Below are 24,101 nucleotides of genomic sequence, written 5' to 3' on the forward strand. Positions count from 1 at the left end.
TCATGCTTTTGAAAGTTTGCTGGGAGATTAACTATGTCCTCGGGGGGTCAATTGTATTGGATTTGGAAAATAGTTTTAGTTGCTGTGAAAATAATGGTTTAGCAGTATTTTGTGCTAAAACTATTACCAACTGTATAGTTATCTATACATACATACATTGTGACACAGAAAGACTATGACTTCTAATTTGATTTCACATATGCCTCCATATAGCCTAGAATTTCAGCTAAACAATATTTTGTTTTCTTTTTCCTCATAGTTTATCTCAGGGAACTTGATAAGTACATTAAAAGAAAGATGAATGTCCAAGAAAGTCATGGAGACAGTAGAGAAAAATGAGAAATTAACCTACACAAGTAAAGTACATATAGATGTATATATGTCTAGTCTCTGTTTTTAATTCTCAAAAAATTGGTTGCATAAGGACATAAGAAATTCAATAAGGATAAATGCAAAGTACTCCACTTAGGAAGGAACAATCAGTTGCACACATACAAAAAAGAGAAATGACTGCCTAGGAAGGAGTACTGCATAAAGGGATCTGGGGGTCATAGTGGACCACAAGCTAAATCTGAGTCAATAGTGTGACAATGTTGCCAAACCCCCTCTCCTCCCCGCCCAAAAAACCCCAAAGCGAACATCATCCTGCAATGCATTAGCAGGACTGTTGTAAGCAAGACACAAGAAGTAATTATTTTACTCTACTCTGCACTGATTAGGCCTCAACTGTAGTGTTGTAACCAGTTCTGGGTGCCAGATTTCAGCAAGGATGTGGACAAATTCGTTGAAGTCCAGAAAAGAGCAATGAGACTGATTAAAGATCTAAAAACATGGCTTTCTACCCAGCTCTGCATGGCTCCTGGAAGTGGCCAGCATGTCTCTGCAGCCCCTAGGCAGAGGCGCAGTCAGGGGAGTCTTCACGCTGTACCCACCCCAATCGCCTGCTCCGGTACCTGCAGGCAGAGGCAACACGCAGAACTGCCTGGCTGTGCCTCCACCTAGGAGCCAAGGGAGGGACAAGGGCTGCTTCCAGGCCTCCATGACAGACTCACAGCCTTACCTATGAGGGAAGATTGAAAAGACTGGGTTTGTTTAGCCTGAGAGGGGATATGATAACAGTTTTCAAGTACATACAAGGTTGTCACAAGGAGGAGGGAGAAAAATTGTTCTCCTTAACCTCTGAGGATAGGACCATAAGCAATGAGCTTAAAGTGCAGCAAGGGAGGTTGAGAGAAAAACTCCCTGTCAGGGTGGTTAAACACTGGAATAGAATGCCTAGGGAGGTTGATGAATCTCCATCATTGGAGATTTTCAGAGCAGGTTAGACAAACACCTGTCAGAAATGATCTTCATGATACTTGACATGAGTGCAGGGGACTGAACTAGATGAGCTCTCAAGGTCCCTTCCAGTCCTATGATTCTATGATAAACTGAAACTGTCCTGAAACAGCTTTTACAAGCATGGCTAACACTTACTCAGAGAGTCAACATGAGCTTCCAGGACCTTGGCAATCCAGCAGTGGTATGTCATCTCACAATGAGTAATTCTTGAACCATTACATTTATTAGATGCAAACAGGTTTTCCAAAACTATCATGAATGCAAATCATTTTTCCACCTTGGGTTTTTTTTAGGAAAAAAATTAACATTGGTATTGTTAAGAATCTGCAATTTTTTGTAAAAGTTTCAGTTTCCCCATACGTCTTAGGTTACAGAGGGAATGCCAAGCCTTATTATACAACCATTTCTTCTTCTTAAAGAAGTCACCTGAACTTAAGGTACAGCCAAACAAATAATGTCAACCCACTGACTAGCACTAATTTTTTTTTTAATACAAAAAGTTCTCTCCCGTTCCAAACAGTTATAAAATCATATCTTTTAAAATAAGTAGAAAATACATGCCATAAAAATGACATAACCACAGCAGAAAAACCACTGGATACTATTGTGCTAATAGTAACTAAATCAATATTGTACTTTTAATTTATATTGTACGACTTTTCAGTTTCATTATGACTGATTTTCTCAATGAGAATTTCTTTCATTGAGGATCGATTGCAATGCAATGAAACAACAGGCTTGGTACTGAGTAGAGCAGAGTTCAATTTTGTGGAATGCAGGTTAATCCTTCTTGAATTGCACTTAATCTTTGTTACTAGATTAACAAAATGTGTATTTCTGCTTCTTGCAGATTATATAGAAATGCTTGCTGTAAACATAGATGGGAGCTCAAGATCCAGATCTTCTACAGTTATGGCTAGAACAAAAAACATTAACTGTCATTGGCAAACTCTTTATGAAATATGAAGACACAGCCAAATCAGAAAAATAACATTTATATAAAGGCGCTTCTTGATGTATCAAGAAATTCATCTTTTAAGGTCTTCTCCTGTTCCCACACGTAAGTCAATGGGGCCCTTAGTGCTCTTTTAAAAAATTATATACTTAGGGTCAAATTCATCAGTGGCATAATTACAGTGACACAGTGTAACCCAAATGATAAACTTGGCACACAGAATGCTGGTAGACATGTGAGTGGTGGTAATGTAACTATGTACTGCAAGAGGTACTAAACCCTCACTTGAACTTTAGGTAAATTCAGAGCCATATCCAAACGTATGGCTCAAGCCCATCTTTGTTATTAACCCAGATCAGCCTGGTATTTTTTAAAGATGCATTTATCTGACCCAACCTGGTAATTTGATATAGAAATTGTTAAATAAATAGTGTTAGAGAACGGTGTGATACACTAGTATGCTCCTTGATTGTTTAATATTATTCATAAATCTCAGCAACAGGACTCATGCGTTAGGGATATATTTTCTCCTTGTTGAGCATACATCAGTCTCATTAATATTACTTGGACTGATTTATGCATATTGGGAGGTGAAGAGGACATTTAGCAACTGCATGGATATGTGCTGAAACAAGCCTATCACTTACTTCTGTGTACTTGTGGAAGTCATTATCTGCAATTTTTCAAATCATGCTAAGTAGGACGGCTTGCTGTCTTTGTAAATATTTTCAGTCCATTACTTATAATGCCTTTCAAAATGTGTACTTTAAACATCTCCTGGATATATTTTACATAGTATTAATTATATCACTTCTAATTTATTTAGCACCCTAAAAAGTTCTTCTCATTAGGCATATTAGTCAAGTCATTATAATACAAGAGAGCCAAGCACTGGCAAATAATTGGTAGGAAACAAAGTTTCAAAGTCATCATACAGTCACATTCCTAAGAGATTAAATGAAAATTATAGTCTGGTAATAACTTTTAAGAAGTTTAAACTAACTGTAAAACTCCAAACATAAAACTTCTAATCTGGTTAAATATATACAAAACAGTCCACTTTCTTATGGAAACTGATCAACTTGTAGAACTCCTTTCATTAATATTTGGCTGCTTTTGACTATCAGGACATAAGCGCTTAGGCTCCACCCTCGATACTCTCAGCTCGGAGCACGAGGGACATCACAGTACATATGTGGCTGCCCCTAAGGGTACAGCTTAAGAAAACTCTCCTGCACTGGTGCATGTGACATGCACTGCCTACAGTATAATAGATATGTGCAACATATCTCAAAGAACATTAGTTACAAGAAGATGAGTAACCGCTTCTTGTGGAGAGACGGATATAAAATAAAGAAAAGCTAGCACTGAAGAAGCATGTAATTTTCATTTTGAATGGCTGCCAGCTATCTCAACCAGTGAGATAGTGAGAGGAAATACAGTTAAGTCTGTTGATGAAAACTAGGCAATAGTAAGAATATTCACTAATAGGTCCTATATAGATTAACCACTATAAGAAACTTAATACCTTGAAAATCTTTTTACAGCAAATAGTAATTAAGGCAAGCACGTAACAAAATCCAGACTTATTTTTACACTGGTATATTATTTTGGAATAATTAATAGTTAATGTCATTTCCAACTGCATTTTCAAAAAATATACTAATTTTTCCTGTAAAACTGTTTGCTCCACAGAAAACTGAACAGCATAGAGCAATGCAAAGTAAAGGCAAGCAGGAGAAACTGAAATTGCTGAAGAAAATCACAGCCTATAATTTGGACTGGGAGAGCCATGAAGAGTAATTTAGCAACATGTTCAGTATATTTTTCATCAGGCCCGTGAAGAGTGACTTTATTAAAATGGTCTTAAATTATCTATAGAAGAACTCTGTTCCCTTCATATTTTCTTGGACTTCATAAGAACTAAATAAGAATCCATATAAAAGGATAGCCGGTGGTTCTATTGATATTGTCGGAAAATAAAAGTAGGAATACCCCATACATAAATGGAACGATCCTTTTCAAGTATTCAAAAATTAACAGAAAACATGACTTCATATTAACAGGAAGGACGATTTTACCTATAGATTTTCTTTTCTCTTACATAACATGACCATCAGTCCTTCCAATGGACTTGCATCCTTCTGTGCAGAAAAGCTCTAGAGCGGTCAGTCATGAGTTGGTGAATAAAATGAAGCTGTTTCATTCCACTGAATTCCATTCATTCCATTCATTCCATTCATTGCTGTTTCATTCCACTGAAATGAGTTCTGTTGCCACAAGAAGGATTTTCTGGAGGGGAAGGTTCAGGCCTCCAGCTCATTATTCATTGTGTAATTTTGGCTTTGAGTTTTCTTTTCCTTTGCTTGCTTATTTTACTTATTTCATTTCTTTTCACATCAGCGTTCAACCCTGTTCCAAATCTTTGAGGGTGCTCAGGAAATAGATTTGCTTCTAGATGGCAATAAAATGAGACAGTGTGGTTAGTGTTCGTATCTTCCTTACTCTGGATTTCTTTCTTAGTAACCCAGTTTTGTGGAACAAAATGGTGCCCTCCCCACAGCATGACCTTGCATGCCCATAGAGGACACCATTTTGTAGTTTACGCCTTGTATGCGAAAAAGTTGTGGCGTGCTTTACTGAAAATGTCATGGTATGCCACTGCTCAGGCTGAGTTTCAAGACATTCAGGTGCTGCATATCCTGTTCTGCAAGGCTTTCCAGATACGACCACGTCACTGTTTGCCTATACAGTACAAGGACTCATTTTGTACTATATACGCACTCCTCCTTTCAAACTGTAATCTCTTCAGGTAAAATAAAGTTCATCATGGGAGAGCCATACTGAAGAGAAGAGGTTGTAAATGCCATTCTTTCTCCCAGGTTTGGATTACTCTCTTCCCTTTGAAAATAATCACATAGCAAAACTGGATAAGTCAGGAAACTCTCCTCTTTAGGGTTACTATTTGTAATCAGTGAGAGTCTGTCTCCCTGGGCAGGAAGGCTCATTGTCAGCTGGATTGTAAGCATCCCTGCAGTGACTACAGGTGTATATAGGATAGGTATCCTAACATTCTGTCTCTTGGTTGTTTAGAAAAGTGTGATTAGAAAAGAGTTGTGGCCTCTGTTCATTTCCTAGCAAAGAGATGTTTGCAGATCACAAAAACCACCACCAGATGATGACTCTGATTGGCAATCTCAGCAGAGAGGCCAAGTAGTGAATGGATCTGAATTGCACGCTCACCTGTAAAGGTCCTCAATCAAAGGAGGCAGCATATTGGCAGTATGGGGAAACGTGTGCTATTGGCAGCTAGGTTTAACTTTAATTTCTAAATTAATTTTAGAAGAAAACAGTCAGATGGAGAAAGTTTCTCCTGAGAATCCAAGTCAAAGTCCTTATTACCAAAACAAGAAGTGAAGTACTAACACTTTTCTTATTGAAAAATAAAACAACAAAAAACCAGCAGCTTGTGGAGGACCTTTGCTGGATTCAGAAAAAAAATCTGTAGGTTCTTCTGGGGTCATACTTTCTGCTCAACACAAAACAAAAGGAAGAAGTATTGTCTCCTGAAGCAGTAGACTTTTGGCCCTGTCTTCTTCCCTTACTTGCTATTACTATGTCAGGTAGTGGAGGTGCTATTTCATTAACAAGATTACAAAAATTGTTCCCTGCAGACATAGCAAAAAGAAGGAAGTAGAAATTTGGGTAATTCATTGTTAAATGAAAGAACATTCAAACAAAAACTAAATCTCTCTGAGAAAGTGAGTGCCAAAATATCAGGACTGACACACATTGAGGGCACAATATTCTGGTAGAAACAATAGTAGGCTGCTCCTTCATTTTAACTGACTGATGATTGATAGCTTTAAAACTGCTTTCAGTTCTCTGCAAGGAAGGCCATAACTAAGTAGTAATGATTAGTAGACATTTTCAGAAAAAAAAACAAACAAAAAACCGCAGCACTTATAGTCAAGTGTGTCTATTGTACTGAGAAGAAGGGAAGAAAGGAAAACATTAAGCCCTGGTCTACACTGGGACTTTAGGTCGAATTTAGCAGCATTAAATCGATGTAAACCTGCACCCGTCCACACGATGAAGCCCTTTATTTCGACTTAAAGGGCTCTTACAATCGATTTCCTTACTCCACCCCTGACAAGTGGATTAGCGCTTAAATCGGCCTTGCCGGCTCGAATTTGGGGTACTGTGGACACAATTCGACAATATTGGCCTCCGGGAGCTATCCCAGAGTGCTCCATTGTGACCGCTCTGGACAGCACTCTCAACTCAGATGCACTGGCCAGGTAGACAGGAAAAGAACCGCAAACTTTTGAACCTCATTTCCTGTTTGGCCAGCGTGGCAAGCTGCAGGTGACCATGCAGAGCTCATCAGCAGAGGTGACCATGATGGAGTCCCAGAATCGCAAAAGAGCTCCAGCATGGACCGAACAGGAGGTACGGGATCTGATCGCTGTTTGGGGAGAGGAATCTGTGCTATCAGAACTCCGTTCCAGTTTTTGAAATGCCAAAACCTTTGTCAAAATCTCCCAGGGCATGAAGGACAGAGGCCATAACAGGGACCCGAAGCAGTGCCGCGTGAAACTGAAGGAGCTGAGGCAAGCCTACCAGAAAACCAGAGAGGCGAACAGCCGCTCCGGGTCAGAGCCCCAAACATGCCGCTTCTATGATGAGCTGCATGCCATTTTAGGGGGTTTAGCCACCACTACCCAGCCGTGTTGTTTGACTCCTTCAATGGAGATGGAGGCAATACGGAAGCAGGTTTTGGGGACGAAGAAGATGATGATGATGATGAGGTTGTAGATCGCTCACAGCAAGCAAGCGGAGAAACCGGTTTTCCCGACAGCCAGGAACTGTTTCTCACCCTGGACCTGGAGCCAGTACCCCCGAACCCACCCAAGGCTGCCCCCTGGACCCAGCAGGCAGAGAAGGGACCTCTGGTGAGTGTACCTTTTAAAATACTATACATGGTTTAAAAGCAAGCATGTGAAAGGATTACTTTGCCCTGGCATTCGCGGTTCTCCTGGATGTACTCCCAAAGCCTTTGCAAAAGGTTTCTGGGGAGGGCAGCCTTATTGCGTCCTTCCTGGTAGGACACTTTACCACTCCAGGCCAGTAACACGTACTCGGGAATCATTGTACAACAAAGAATTGCAGTGTATGTTTGCTGGCATTCAAACAACATCCGTTCTTTATCTCTCTGTGTTATCCTCAGGAGAGTGAGATATAATTCATGGTCACCTGGTTGAAATAGAGTGCTTTTCTTCAGGGAACACTCAGAGGAGCCCATTCCTGCTGGGCTGTTTGCCTGTGGATAAACAGAAATGTTCCCCGCTGTTAGCCACAGAGAGGGGGGAAGGTTGAGGGGGTAGCCACGCGGTGGGGGGAGGCAAAATGCGACCTTGTAACGAAAGCACATGTGCTATGTATGTAATGTTAACAGCAAGGTTTACCCTGAAAGAGTGTAGCCACTGTTTTATAAAATGTGTCTTTTTAAATACCGCTGTCCCTTTTTTTTTCTCCACCAGCTGCATGTGTTTCAATGATCACAGGATCTTCTCCTTCCCAGAGGCTAGTGAAGCTTAGAAAGAAAAAAAAACGCACTCGCGATGAAATGTTCTCCGAGCTCATGCTGTCCTCCCACACTGACAGAGCACAGACGAATGCGTGGAGGCAAATAATGTCAGAGTGCAGGAAAGCACAAAATGACCGGGAGGAAGGTGGCGGGCTGAAGAGACTAAGTGGCGGGCTGAAGACAGGGCTGAAGCTCAAATGTGGCGGCAGCGTGATGAGAGGAGGCAGGATTCAATGCTGAGGCTGCTGGAGGACCAAACCAGTGTGCTCCAGTGTATGGCTGAGCTGCAGCAAAGGCAGCTGGAGCACAGACTGCCACTACATCCCCTGTGTAACCAACCGCCCTCCTCCCAAAGTTCCATAGCCTCCACACCCAGACGCCCAAGAACGCGGTGGGGGGGCCTCCGGCCAACCAGCCACTCCACCACAGAGGATTGCCCCAAAAAAAGAAGGCTGTCATTCAATAAATTTTAAAGTTGTAAACTTTTAAAGTGCTGTGTGGCATTTTCCTTCCCTCCTCCACCACCCCTCCTGGGATACCTTGGTAGTCATCCCCCTATTTGTGTGACGAATGAATAAAGAATGCATGAATGTGAAGCAACAATGACTTTATTGCCTCTGCAAGCGGTGATTGAAGGGAGGAGGGGCGGTGGTTAGCTTACAGGGAAGTAGAGTGAACCAAGGGGCGGGGGGTTTCATCAAGGAGAAACAAACAGAACTTTCACACCGTAGCCTGGCCAGTCATGAAACTGGTTTTCAAAGCTTCTCTGATGCGTACCGTGCCCTCCTGTGCTCTTCTAACCGCCCTGGTGTCTGGCTGTGCGTAACCAGCAGCCAGGCAATTTGCCTCAACCTCCCACCCCGCCATAAACGTCTCCCTCTTACTCTCACAGATATTGTGGAGCACACAGCAAGCAGTAATAACAGTGGGAATATTGGTTTCGCTGAGGTCTAAGCGAGTCAGTAAACTGCGCCAGCGCGCCTTTAAACGTCCAAATGCACATTCTACCACCATTCTGCACTTGCTCAGCCTGTAGTTGAACAGCTCCTGACTACTGTCCAGGCTGCCTGTGTACGGCTTCATGAGCCATGGCATTAAGGGGTAGGCTGGGTCCCCAAGGATACATATAGGCATTTCAACATCCCCAACAGTTATTTTCTGGTCTGGGAATAAAGTCCCTTCCTGCAGCTTTTGAAACAGACCAGAGTTCCTGAAGATGCGAGCGTCATGTACCTTTCCCGGCCATCCCACGTTGATGTTGGTGAAACTTCCCTTGTGATCCACCAGAGCTTGCAGCACTATCGAAAAGTACCCCTTGCGGTTTATGTACTCAGCGGCTTGGTGCTCCGGTGCCAAGACAGGGATATGGGTTCCGTCTATGGCCCCCCCCACAGTTAGGGAATCCCAGCAGCAAAGCCATCCACCATGACCTGCACATTTCCCAGGGTCACTACCCTTGATATCAGCAGATCTTTGATTGTGTGGGCTACTTGCATCACAGCAGCCCCAACAGTAGATTTGCCCACTCCAAATTGATTCCCAACTGACCGGTAGCTGTCTGGCATTGCAAGCTTCCACAGGGCTATCGCCACTCGCTTCTCAACTGTGAGGGCTGCTCTCATCTTGGTATTCATGCGCCTCAGGGCAGGGGAAAGCAAGTCACAAAGTTCCATGAAAGTGCCCTTACGCATGCGAAAGTTTCGCAGCCACTGGGAATCGTCCCAGACCTGCCACACTATGCGGTCCCACCAGTCTGTGCTTGTTTCCCGAGCCCAGAATCGGCGTTCCACAGCATGAACCTGCCCCATTAGCACCATGATGCATGCATTGGCAGGGCCCATGCTTTCAGAGAAATCTGTGTCCATGTCCTGATCACTCACGTGACCGCACTGACGTCACCTCCTTGCCCGGTATCGCTTTGCCAGGTTCTGGTGCTGCATATACTGCTGGATAATACGTGTGGTGTTTAATGTGCTCCTAATTGCCAAAGTGAGCTGAGCGGCCTCCATGCTTGCCTTGGTATGGCATCCGCACAGAAAAAAGGCGCGGAATGATTGTCTGCCATTGCTCTGACGGAGGGAGGGGCGACTGACGACACGGCTTACAGGGTTGGCTTCAGGGAGCTAAAATCAACAAAGGGGGTGGCTTTACATCAAGGAGTATTTCAGGCAGGACTTCATGGAGGGTTCCAATAAGAAATGGTGCACCTAAGTTATTGTTCTTATTGGAACAAGGAGGTTAGCCTGGCCTCTGATTGATACATGGCTAGATTTACCTCGCTGCACCTTCTCTGTGAGTGACTGCAGTGTGACCTAGAGGAATGAGTCCCCTAGACAGGGGAGGAGGCAAATGAGTACAAAACAAATCTGGTCTATTTCTTGTTTTGATCCACTCCATCTATCTTTTACATCTTTGGCTGGCAGCAGATGGTGCAGAAGGACTGCATGCCATCCACATCTCTTGCCTGCCTGGCAGAAGATGGTACAATACGACTGCTAGCAATCCTCATCTCTTGCCTGCCCGGCAGAAGATGGTACAGTACGACTGCTAGCAATCCATATCGCCTGCCTGCTCACCATAAGACGGTTCAATAGGACTGACTGCAGGACTAAAGAGAATGACCTGGTCAAATCACTCCAAATTTAGTCCCTGCGCCCATGTCTGCCCAGGCGCTCCCAGCCGACGTGGCCAGGAGCACCTCGGACATGACGATGACGTCTACCAGTCGTACTGTACCGTCTGCTGCCACAAGGCAAGGGGTTGCTGCTACTGTGTAGCAATGCCGTACCGCGTCTGCCAGCACCCAGGAGACATAGGGTGACGGTTACCTGAGCGGGCTCCATGCTTGCCGTGGTATGGCGTCTGCACAGGTAACTCAGGAAAAAAGGCGCGAAACGATTGTCTGCCCTTGCTTTCACGGAGGGAGGGAGGGAACGGGGGCCTGACAATATGTACCCAGAACCACCCGCGACAATGTTTTAGCCCCATCAGGCATTGGGATCTCAACCCAGAATTCCAATGGGCGGCGGAGACTGCGGGAACTGTGGGATAGCTATCCACAGTGCAATGCTCCGGAAGTCGACTCTAGCCTCGGTACTGTGGAAGCACTCCGCCGAGTTAATGCACTTAGAGCATTTTCTGTGGGGACACACACACTCGAATATATAAAACCGATTTCTAAAAAACCAATTTCTATAAATTCGACCTTATTCCGTAGTGTAGACATACCCTTAAACTAGTTCTCTTTTGGCCTAATTCTACAAGGTGCTGAAGTCCCTTAATTGTTGAAGAGAGCTAGAGTTGAGGGAACTCAGCACTGTACAGGAGTCATTCTGATTCTGTACCTTAAAGGATCAGAGCTTCTGGAAAATTCAGACACCATTGTAGAATATGAGACTGATCCAGCACTTCTTAGGCAAAATTCCCACTGAATTCAGTGGTGGTTTACCAAAGTAAGGACTGCAAGATCGGGGTTTGTCATAGGCTGATTGCAAATGACTGCTGAGTAAATAAATATATGTTTATGGTGCCAGTGTTGTTTGAAATTCAAGCACAGTGCTGATTCAAGAAGCTATTACAAAGTTACTGCTGTATAATCAAACAATTGTTACAAGTGCTAGAATGTGAGTAACAAATCCTATTTAAGTAACAGTATTCTATTTATGAAAAGTGGTGGGTAAGGTGAAAAGTAGTACATTTTGGATTGTTTCTCTAGGCTCCAAAAATGTGGACTATTTTTCCCTCTGGTGTCTGATAGGTGAAACTACAACTGCTTGAATGGATTTTTGAGCAATTTCAGTATTTTAATGGATATCTAAAGATTATGAAATTTTGCTATAGGTCAATAGCATGTTTAGCTATAATTTGAATTTATTAGACTTTATTTTCTAATTAACTATAGATTATCGGCCCAGTCCTCCTCCCACTGAAGTCAAGGAGAGACTTGCCATTAACTTCAATGGATAGTACATTCCTCATTATAATAAAAATAATGGGGGAGGGGGAAGCTACTACAAATTAACGTACACAGCTAATTTTTGTATCATACTATGGAGTCATAAAAACAATAAAATTTTAGTAAATGGCAGTGAACATGGCAAGAAACTCCTGTTGCACAGAGAGAGACTAGAAAATGTGGGTAATTTAATAGGGGAAGATGTAGAACAGTGCACTGCTACATATGCCAGTATAATCTGTAATAAAAGGCCATAGCTTCTAGACATGGCCAACATACTTTCCCAAGCCCCTTGCAATCTGAGATTAAGCCTGCCACTGAGCCCCACTATGTATCAATGGGTCTTACATGCTTAAGATACTCACTTCTCTGTTAAATTTTACCACAGGACTCTGCATATTTTTGCCCATAAATTAATGCCACTCAGGACAGTCCCATTTTCTGTAATTTACTTGCCCAAGTAGCATTTGCAGCACTTTGGTGGTGCTATCTGACTCCTCACACATTTTTTTCAGACCAAACTCCTATTTTTTTCCGATGAAGGGCCTGACCATTTCCAGAAGCAGCATGTGGAGGAAGGTGGAGAAAAGAACAGGCCTATGGTTCCCTCCTACTCCTCACCATTCCCCGCTCTCTTGCTCTTGAAGGATTTTGGAGAGGGGGAGGGGAAGGCACATAACTTTACTGCTCTCCCTCTACCCAGACTCATGATCTGAATAAGACTTGAACGATCACACAGAGGGGAAGTGTGGAAGAGGGACTTCTTGCAGCTGTGTAGGACTGAGTCACAATCAGGTTGTCAGGTGTTAGTCCCAATGTTGCTATTCTCACAGTAGCATTGCAAGCCTCATAATAAAATCAGACATTGCATGAAAATCTCAACTCCCTGATCTGAACCACTTTCCTTGAAATGAAAAGCTTACTTACTAATTCCAACTGATTTTCCAATTTAGTGTAGAATCATGTCAGTTTCAGTCAGGTTCCAAAGTTTCATGGAGCGTATGTCATTTAGAAACACCATATGTTAGTGCTTCTGAAATGAATTTTTTTTCTTTGGGTTTTTTTTGGGGGGAATTTTCAGTTCATGGAATTTTCTAAGCCATATCTTCTAAGCACCAGAAATTCTGAGTTTCGGACAGCTCCAGTTAAATCTCAGGAGAACAGCTCATAAGATTTCTGTGCCCTTGATTCTGAACCCATCCCCTAGCCCTGATCTGACTTCGAATCTATTCCCAGACTCTATTCAGTCTCAAACCTGAACCCTACTCTGAACCTCATCTAGTTCTGGAATCAAATTCCATGCTTTTGGTCATCTCTATTATTTACTTTGATCAACTTTTCATATCTGTTTTCCAAAATCTCAAATACCATTATTGCAACTTTTTTATTGGATCTGTAGTATTACAAATATGATTTTGCTGTCCCCTAGGTAAGAAAAGATGCACTGGACTAAAAAAGGCAAGCCTCTAGATGAAGTGGAAATCATATTAAGGTTTCTTTTTATTCTCAAGCAAGTAACCATTCATGCACAATAGTCAAAAAGAGCGAGCAAGATGATGTACTTCATTTCACTGAACCAAAATAAGCAGAACGAAACCTTTGCTCTTTAGTAGTGCACATAGTCACAATACAATCTGTTAGGTATATATCTACATCCATACCCGGAAGATATTTACCTCCTCCAGGGGAAAAAACAAAGCAAACCATACAAATATACAAAACATACAAACATACAAAAATTTTGTTAGTCTCTAAGGTGCCACAAGTACTCCTTTTCTTTTTGCAGATACAGACTAACACTGCTGCTACTCTGAAACCATAGAAACATGGGTTTTTGTTGGAATTGAAAACAAGAAAAAGAATTAGTAACTCAATCTTTCCATCAAAATATTTACTTTACCGTGACCATGGAATATCATCTGCTGACAAAGGCTTAAATAATTTTTTCTGAAAATTCAAAACAAATTGAAAAATTTGTTAGAATATTTATGCCTACACTCTAAAACTGGCGATGGTTAATTATAATTTGTATTAACCTTCACAGCTGATGGGAGAATTGTTTTCAATATATACAATATTATCTGCTTTGTATGACAAAGAATATGCATCACTGTTTCTACTGCAGTTAAGCCTTGCTTTCCCACCTGACCCCAATGAACAAACAAACAAACACAAACAGCAAAACAGGTACACATGGACTATTTACTGGAAAGGAGAGTAATAAATGTTACTTTTATTTTATTTTTCTGCTGAATACATCCAAACCATTGTGCATTACTTCAAAACCAAACATTTTTACTGATCTCAGGTTGAATGTACCATATGGGGCAAATGTAAAGAGGCAAAGGATTTAGGAAAAGTGCCATCAAATGAAAATTAAAAACCTAGCTTCTTATTTCATAAGACCATATTGACATAAGAGTGGCCAGACTGGTTCAGACCAAAGGTCCATCTAGCCCAGTATCCTGTCTTCCAACAGTGGACAAGGCCGGGAGCCCCAGAGGGAATGAACAGGTAATCATCAAGTGGTCCATCCCCTGTTGCCCATTCCCAGCTTCTGCCCATTCCCAACATCCCTGCCCAACATCTGTTTTGTAACAAAAAGACTTGCATTAGCTCTGCAGGGTTTCAAGTAACACCAGCAGTGGGAGAGATCATTTTCAGTATGAATGAATAAAAGGATACCATCCTCCCAACTAGATTATCAAAAACCTTACCTTTCCTCTTTTCTTTCTGTTATCTTTGTGTTCTAAAGTATACAAAAAGGAAGACTAATTTTGAAGTAGGTTTTAATGCTGGGTTTAATGTATTTGAAAGAGTAAACTACTGTATTTTATTTAAAAAATATGGATTAAAGTATGGAAAATATTTGATTTTAATGGGTTAAGTTTTGAAAAGGGACACAACCTAAATCTGCATTCAGAATTTTGTAGAAGAAAACCATCTGTGGTTGCTAATAATAGATATATATATCTCACTTTCTGACTGCTTTCACAAAAGCTTCTACTGGAGTAAGTCCTCTACCATACACTTTCTCCCAGTATACAGTTGTCCTTTCTTCATTCAGTTCCACTGGACAAGTTCCACTCTTCTCTGATGCAGCCTCATTCCTTTGATCCTGCTTCTCTTATCTACGCTCATGCATTCAGCGCCTTAAATCCTGTTTCCTTTCCATTTCTTTTCCTTCTCTTTCTGCCCATGTTCCCTGTCTTCCCTTGCACTCTCAGTTATTCATTCCATGGCTTTTAACTTCTCTCTCTTTTCTTGCTTCTTCCTTTCTGCACTTACACATGCTGTTATTATTCCGATCCTAATAAAACCCTTACTCAACCCACCCCCTATTTCTCTTTTCTCCAAGCTCTATCAATGAGATGCCTACTTCCAGAGTCTCAGCTTAATCTTCTCTAGTGCTCTCCTTGATTCTCTCCATGCAACCTAAACTGCCCGTGAAGTTACTCATAACTCTTCCTTTCCAAGTCTCCTCTCTATATTCATTCTTCACAATCACTCTCCTGTATTTGATGTTGTGGAGAACCCTCTTTTCCTTAGGCTTCTGTGACTGTTCTTTGCTTGTTCTCCACCTATCTTGGAGACAGCTCCATCATTACTTCTACATTCCTCCTTCCTCTTACTCTGCACTTGAATTTCCCAGTCAGTCTGTCATTAGTTCCCTCCTTTTTTCCCTTCTGTGCTAGCTCTCTTGTGGCCTAATCCATTCCCACTCTCATCAGCTCTGCGCTAATTACTCTCAGATCTTTCTCTCCTTATTACCTCTTTGCCCTGAGCAGACTCCCATCTCTACTTGTTGCTCTTATATCGCCTCAAAGATTTCTTACAGCTCCATAAAAATCAATCTGGAGAAAAAACAAACTTCTCATCTTTCCTGCTAACTCTCTCCTCTGCCTCCTTCTCCATCACCACTGACAATCCCTTCCTTATGCACCCAGTCACTCAAGCATGCACTGTTTTTGTGAGGATATGCCATTACCTCTGTGATAAGAAAAAAGAAAAAAAAACAGGAATATTTACCAGCTGGAAGGAACAGAAATGTAGCAGAGAGCTGTCAAATGGACACTATCTTTGCCTAATGGAAAGGGCCAACGATCAGAAAAGCATGTTGGGAAAGATAATCAACATATTCAGCCAGTTATCATTACTATTCATTATTTGTACTACAGTAACACCTACTTGAAATTCATAATTCTAATAAGGGAATGGATATGATCAGCTTTGCAGTCTGACAGCTAGTTTTCTCCTTAAGAGACTCTCAGTAATTGCAATATAGACATTCTTGCAGTGATATGTAAAACTTACTAAAAATAAGAAGAAATTATATACCTGTTGAAGCAAGTTCCAATGCCTTGTGACAATCCAACATAAATATACTCTATGTGCATCAATAACTTCTGTCACTAGATGTTGAAACTAAAAGAAGCCGCATCATATTATTTCTAATGTACTTTAATGAAGACAACTGCCCTAGGGGAAAAAAAAGTTCCAAGGAGTGTTCCATTCAATATTATTAAAGTGAACAGATTTTTAACATGGTAACTACTGCCAAAAGCACCGCCAACAGATTATTTTCAAAATCTCAAGCAGCAAAAAAAATCTTATAAAGCTCTGGTGAGCTGTAAAAATCTGATGTTTGTTGAACCTTTGGCTAAGTGGTGCCAAAGGAAGTATAAATCAACTACTTTGCCTAAAATGGCTTTTAAAGAAAATCCCTCAGAGTTTGCTGTAGATGAATTAACAAGCAATTGGTTGTAGAGGGATTTCTCTGTATGGCAAGCTAATGAAATCTGACAGGTTGAATGGTGCAAAGATAATGGGCTGAGCAGTCCACTGACTGTAAAGCAGAAGCTGATTAAGGTTAAGATTTTGAAAACAAAACAAAACCCCATATCCTAGAATTGGGTCGAAAGGAACTATGTGTTCAGTTTAAGGGTTCAATTGCATAGGTTCAATTTTCTTACTAAAGTATTAATCTAATTCAAGAAAAATAGCACTCTCTACTTTATGTTTATTTCATCACTGTGTAATTCACCATTGCCTCTATTCTCATGGTATCATTCACCTCTTCACTCTAAGTGTGAGCACACAAATATAGTTATATTTAGGCATTCTAATAGAATACCTGAAACATCTCTCTGATTCAGTTCAGCATAGAGATTCTATCATCACTGCATCAGAACACAACCATTCCTTAGAATAATTTTTCAAAAACACAGATAAGTCCTGAATCGGACTGCAGAAGTTGAAGAATTACAATAATAATAACAACAACAATCCACTAATTCAAAGAATTGTTGAGCAATTTAACTTATAGCAGAAAAGCACAATTTGGTGCTTGTAAAGTAATGGGCTGCTGTCAGCAAGACTATATGTAAGAAAAAATATAAAAGAGATATGTGAGAATGGTGATTGACTTTTGGCTGACCCAGAAGTGGACAAACATAGTGAGCTGTATAATCAACAAAAGCTATCTCCCCACAACCACAGCTCAGGTGCCAACCAATGCAAAGAGTTCTTCTTATCCACCACAGAAAAGGTTTGAAAGTTCCACAGGGTCATACTAGAGCCAAGACAGAATCTGAATAGAATAAGGTGACCACATAGTTTTGCCAAGTTGAGTCAATCACAGGAGACTAAAAGTGCTGATAAAAGTGCTTTTTACCACAAGAGGTATTAAGTACTAACATCAGTAAGATGCAACTGACAAAGCCCAGCGAGAGCTCTCAGGGTACAGAACTCGAGGATAGGGTTTTCTCAATGGAGAGCTCTCAAGTTTGAAACACTACCTTGCCAGCAATCAGGTTGCGTTGTGACTTGCCACTCTCAAAACATGACACAAAACTTGCTTCTTTCTCTCAATAAGGAGTATTGTAAAATAGGTCAATGACATTTTTCCCTTTACAGAGAGAAATCTATCACCAAGCACACCCCATATAAATACAACATAACTTTAAAAGGAGCAGAGAATTTTTGACCCAATCCTGCAAACACTTAAACATGCATAGGTTTAAATGGGACTACTCATGTGAGTTAAGTTATGAGCTCACTTAAAATTTGCAGGATCAAGTCTATGGTCTTTAACTGGTAGAACTGTTTGGGCAATTTTCATTAAACGTTTATGGGTGAAAATAGAGGGAAATGGCATACCTTTTGGTGATATATTCTTCATATTTTTCTATCAGTTCTATTAATTAGAAGTCAGTTATGCTTTTTTAAAATCCTTGTATTAGAGTCACAGATACTGATGTGCAAGGCACATCAAGGATAGATTAGAATAGGTTTTATTGAGGTATGGAGACCAACCCAGCATTCCTCTGCATTGCTGTCACTAGAGCATTTCTTAAAGTATGGGTGAGTGGAGGTGAGGGTTAGCAATTCCAGCCAAGAAAACAAAAATAAAAAAACAGAGCAGGTTGACTGAGTGGTACACTGCAAAAGCTGAACTGCCAATGTTGCTGCTTCCAGATTATGATCACTGTAAGCACTGCACTAGAAACAGGAAGGAAGGAGACTAGGCAAATAACAGACAATTTCCTGGTGAGAGTGAGAAAATGGGTACCACGTTCAGAGACTTAAAGCTGATCTCTGCTATTCCTAAACTCCACAGTGTACACAGAATTAATTTAACAGGTTGTGAGAGAAAGTGATGGACTGGAAGTAGGAGATATATCCAGCCTGAAGATGTAAGAGGGCCCTTCATGGTTTATCCTAAAAGAATACAAAGATTAACAAGATGCAGGACAGGAGGATGTGGCAAATCAGAGTTTCTTGCCAAAAGCAAATGACATAATTAATATGCCTTAGTGAATGACAAATGCCTTAATGCCTTTAATTACGCAATTCATCCATTCTTCATCATTATTATTTATATTACAGGTGCAGTATAGCCCTACTCCACTGTTTGCAACCAAAAAAGCACATTACGCTCATTACAGTCTATCAGCTAGAAACCAGAAAACAACTCATATGTACACTTAGTTTCCAGCCTCTTCAAATATGCTAATGTGAAACATGTTTCTAGTTAGATAACTAGAATGCCTAAGTATAATGACAGATGGAATGTAAGAAGGGTTCCCATTCAGTGTGGGTATCATTCACAGTAATAGACAGTTTATCCATGTCCGGAAGAGGCATTCCTTTCTTGAAAGTTTAGTTCAGAAGTCCAAAAATGAATGAGCACCAGACAGATACTACTTTATCATGATGGCCAACCTCTTAGAAAAAAAGTAGCTGTGTGACCTAGCGCGTGAGACACAATCAAAGCATTAAGTCATCAGATGCAGTAGTGAAGCAGTTTATCTGTTCGAAGTGATCAAATCTGACCTATTATTACATGAACCTTAGTAATACTTTCTGAAAATGGAAAAAGATGCCTATATCAGGGTCAAATAGAGTTCTTAAGATGACAACTATTCCAAGATAGAATGAAATGCATACTGAGACAGATGGACTAAAATCATCCAGAAATTGACTTTACAACCAGGTAATCTAACCTCCAGAGACCATCCTGAACTTCAGATTGAATGAGATGGAAAAAGTGAGTTTTGACCACCCAGCAAGCAAACAAAGGTATCACAAATTGTATGTTGATTAAATGCAGTTGCAACGATTAACTTTTGTGAAAAATTAAGACGCTATAAGAGCCCTACTCCCATCTGTAGGAAATCCCACACTGGTACTGTTAGATACTCTATGCCCTTTGGACTATTGATGGCTGGATTTTGTTTTAGTCACCTCATATTTTAATATTCAGTCCCAAGTCTATGAATGATAAGGGAGACAAGGAGTAGCAGAAGAATGGTGCCATTTGATTGGGGAAGGCGGAAGGCAATGGTTCGGAGGAGATGGCTGACCAGGGGCAGATAGCAAGAGGACATAAAATAGGAAGCAACTGGAGAAAGGAAAAATCATGGCATTAACAAGACATGCCTCACCCTTGGTGTTAGTCATTTTGCTAGTATGTTTTGTGTATGTCCATTGTTTCCTTTGTTCTACCCTTTTCCATTGTTCAAACCTTTTCAATTTTCTATTTGTATCCTAAACTCTTTGAGGCAGGGATTTGTCTAATTCTATATACGTGAGGCACCTAGCATATTTTGGCACTCAATAAAATAATAAATGATAATACCACCAAAGCTGTTCCTGGATTTTTTTTTTTTTTTAAATCTTATGAGAAAGATTTATTCTTTTAAACTAAATGAATTGATCTCTGGTTGGGAAAAAAAAAAACAAAGCAAACCCGTATTTAAATTAATCCTAGGGCCAGAGAACAAGATTCAAAGGTTTTGTGTAATTTTCCTCCCAAAAGCATGTGCTCCAGTGAAGTGGTTATCTAAGGTCTGTTCCTGCTCCATGGAAGTCAGAGTTTTACCACTGACTTTAAGGGGAGAAGGAACCTACAATAGCCTATTATTTCTTAAAGATGGATTAGAACAGCAGTTCTCAAACTGTGGATTGGGACCCCAGAGTGGGTGACAACCCAGTTTTAATGGTGTCACCAGGGCTGGCTTAGACTTGCTGGTGCCCGAGCCTCAATGTCTGGGGCCAAAGCCTCGATTAGAACATGCAAAAATAATTACAAGGGGGCATATCTTCAGCTGATGTAATTTGTCATAGATAATGGAGCTATGTCAATGTACACCAGCTGAGGATCTGCCCTCAAGATACTAATCAACTGGTTAAAGGGAAGAATTGCTTAAGTCTGTCATGACACATGAAACTCCATTATCACACAACAAACTATGGGCAATGCAGGCATTACTTACACAGTTAAGTGTAAAAATTCAGCAGGCTTGAACATAGTTTGGCAGACTACACTGAACTTCCATCATAGAGATGAAATAATACAGTGAAGTGAAAGAACAGATTGAGAGACTCAGCAGGAATCTCTTTTAAATCCTGTTCGAAGATAAATATACCAGTAGAGTTGCATGTATTGTGAGGACAGCCATTCCAAAAACCTGCAATTAAAGGTGTGAATGTGTTAATTAAGATCAAATGATATTCTGATGATTAATAATATATAGATGTTTTTATGAACCTGTTCACTTGCAGTCTGCCATCCTCTAACATACGTAAAATACAATTTAAGGCTGCAATACATAGACCTAGAATGTAGGACAGACCCAGAATACTCATTTAGCTAATTTCTAATTAACTGATTGTAAGTTCTCTGGGACAGGGACCAACTTTTTGTTCTGTGTTTGTCCAGTGCCTGCCACAATGGGACCCGGGTCCATGAGTGGGGCTCCTACACACTAGTACAATACAAATAATCAATAATAATAGTAATGGCCATGTCATAAAAATAAAGGGAAGGATAAATCCCTTTAAAATTCCTCCTGGCCAGAGGAAAAATCCTCTCACCTGTAAAGGGTTAAGAAGCTAACGGTAACCTCGCTGGCACCTGACCAAAATGACCAATGAGGAGACAAGATACTGGGAGGAGGGAGAAAAACAAAGGGTCTGTGTCTGTCTGTATGCTGCTTTTGCCGGGGACAGAACAGGAATGGAGTCTTAGAACTTTTAGTAAGTAATCTAGCTAGGTATGTGTTAGATTATGATTTCTTTAAATGGCTGAGAAAACAACTGTGCTGAATAGAATGACTATTCCTGTCTGTGTGTCTTTTTTGTAACTTAAGGTTTTGCCTAGAGGGATTCTCTATGTTTTTGAATCTAATTACCCTGTAAGGTATCTACCATCCTGATTTTTCAGAGGTGATTCCTTTACTTTTATTAAAATTCTTCTTGTAAGAAAACTGAATGCTTTTTCATTGTTCTAAGATCCAAGGGTTTGGGTCTGTGGTCACCTATACAAATTGGTGAGGATTTTTACCAAACCTTTCCCAGGAAGTGGGGTGCAAGGGTTGGGAGGATTTTGGGGGGAAAGACGTGTCCAAACTACTTTTCCCAGTAAACCCAGATAAAGTTTGGTGGTGGCAGTGGAAATCCAAGGGCAAAGGGTAAAATTAATTTGTGCCTTGGGGAAGTTTTAACCTAAGCTGGTAAAAGTAAGCTTAGGAGGTTTTCATGCAGGTCCCCACATCTGTACCCTAGAGTTCAGTGGGGAAGGAACCTTGACAGGCCATTCTATCCTAGTAAGCATAGTCCTCTTTTTTTCACCTTTTTCTGAACACTACAGTATATTACAATCTCATGAAAAACAGAACAAAAAAAGAGTAAATAAAAAACAAGACATTCTTCCTTCTAAACACTCACGTAAGTGGGATTGGAGAGAAGGGAAGAAGTTTTATCTTGGGAAAGTGGAGAGGTCTAGATCTAGTGAGCTTTTCATCCTGGTGAGTTTTGTATGTGTTTATATCTGTACAGCAAACAGAGCAAATAAATATACGTACAGGAATCTGACAGTCTAGATCCTCAACCCTCCCGTGTTGTACATGGGGAAGCACTACATCAACCTGCACCTGATACCATAGCACTCAGAATATACCCTGGAATTTCTACACACAAAACCCAATGGGACTAAAGAAAAGTCTGTCATCTGTACATGGAAATGTTAAAGTTTAAAACTTGAAAAGTTTCACATATAAGTGGAGGTCAGAGTCTGCTAATCAGGTTCTTACTGACTACGCAGTAGAGTATCATTATACCATTTCACTTTAAAAGAAAAATAAGTAAAAAAGATTTCAAAATTAAAATCACTGACAAGGCAACAGTAGAGGTAATAATTTATATTAATTTATCTTTCCACTGTCATGGGTATTACATTGTTTCAGCTGTGCACAGGAAACAAGATGTCTTATATTAGGGAATTTAATAATGAACCACTGTGATTGATAAGAAGAGCATTAAAACTAGGAGATGAGGGGAGAAGACTGAGAGAGAGTCAGGAAATCTCCATGTCTGGCTTCACAGGAGAATGAGTATATAGCAATGGAAATTACCACATCTGAGGTGGGAGAAAAACTTAAGGGAGCTTAATGAGCTCAACTGGGTATAAGAGGATAATTTCCCATCACAGAATGCTGAAAAAATTGGCACATGAGATTGCTAGTCTGGTAGCAAGAATGTTTCATGAATCCATGTATCTATCTATCTATTTGGGCAGGGGTGGTGGCTGAAGAATAGATAACATCAGACATATATTTAAGAAAGTGGGGGTGGGGAAGTGATCTGGGCTATTACAGTGAAGAGGTTTTAGAACAAATTGTGAAGAAAAGAATAATTAAATTAAGGGACGTAAATGGTAAAGGGGAAGTAATGCAACCAAAATAGATCGTGCCAGACTAACCTGATTTCCTTCTTTGAGAAAATAACGGATCTTTTAGATAAGGGAAACACAGTAGATCTAATATACTTGGACTTCAGTAAAGCATTTGACATCATACCACATCGGAAATTATTAGTTAAACTAGAGAATATGGGGATTAATATAAGAATTGTAAGGTGGCTGAAGAACTGGCTAAGGGGGAGAAGGTAATGGGCTGTGCTGAAAGGTGAACTATGGGACTGGAGGGAAGTTACTAGTGGAGTTCCTCAAGGATCAGTCTTGAGATCTATATTATTTAATATTTTCATTAATGACCTTGGCACAAAAAGTAGGAGTGTGCTCATGAAATTTGGTGATGATACAAAGTTAGGAGGCATCGTCAATACAAAGGAAGATCAGAATATTACACAGGAAGAGCTGTATGACCTTGAAGACTGGAGTGACAGAATTAGGATGAAATTCAATAGCGCAAAGGCCGTGCACTTGCGCTTTAATAAGAAATTCTGCTACAAACTGGGGTCTCATCAGTTGAAAGTGACAGAGGAGGAGAAAGACCTGGGTGCGCTTGTTGATCACAGGATGACTATAAGCCACCAGTGTGGTGCAGCTGTGAAAAAGGCAAATGCAATCCTAGGATGTATCAGGCAAGGCATTTCCAATCGTGACAGACAAGTACTAATGCCACTGTAAATGGCACTGGTAAAACCTCATCTGGAATACTGCATACAATTCTGGTCATCTATCTCTAGAAAGGTGAAGCTAAACTTGAACAGGTGGAGAGAAAAGCTACAAGGATGATCAGAGGAACAGAGGGCCTATCCTATGAGAGGAGAATGGAAGAGCTTGGCTTGTTTAGCCTAAACAAAATGAAGGCTGAGAGGGGATATGATTGCGCTCTATAAATATATTAGGGGAATAAACATTAGGGAGGCTGAAGAGCTATTTAAGCTAAAGGAACAATGTTGGCAGAAGAAGAAATGAGTAAACTGGCCCTGAACAAATTAAGGATGGAAGTTAG

At 40.6% G+C, this 24,101-nt stretch overlaps 1 protein-coding gene and 1 long non-coding RNA gene across 2 annotated transcripts in view; one reads left to right on the forward strand and one right to left on the reverse strand.

Moving 5' to 3' along the window:
- LOC142071914 (uncharacterized) overlaps nucleotides 1-4,458 on the forward strand; it is a 42,735-nt gene extending 38,277 nt beyond the window's left edge. The window contains exons 4-5 of the long non-coding RNA XR_012668152.1: nucleotides 2,192-2,401; nucleotides 3,992-4,458. This is a non-coding gene — a long non-coding RNA (uncharacterized LOC142071914). The remainder of the gene's footprint in view (nucleotides 1-2,191; nucleotides 2,402-3,991) is intronic.
- Nucleotides 1-24,101, reverse strand: part of MTNR1A (melatonin receptor 1A) — a 107,155-nt gene that overhangs the window by 46,695 nt on the left and 36,359 nt on the right. The window lies entirely within an intron of this gene.

This window comes from Caretta caretta, chromosome 4 (assembly GCF_965140235.1).
Source record: "Caretta caretta isolate rCarCar2 chromosome 4, rCarCar1.hap1, whole genome shotgun sequence".
Lineage (NCBI taxonomy): Eukaryota > Metazoa > Chordata > Testudines > Cheloniidae > Caretta > Caretta caretta.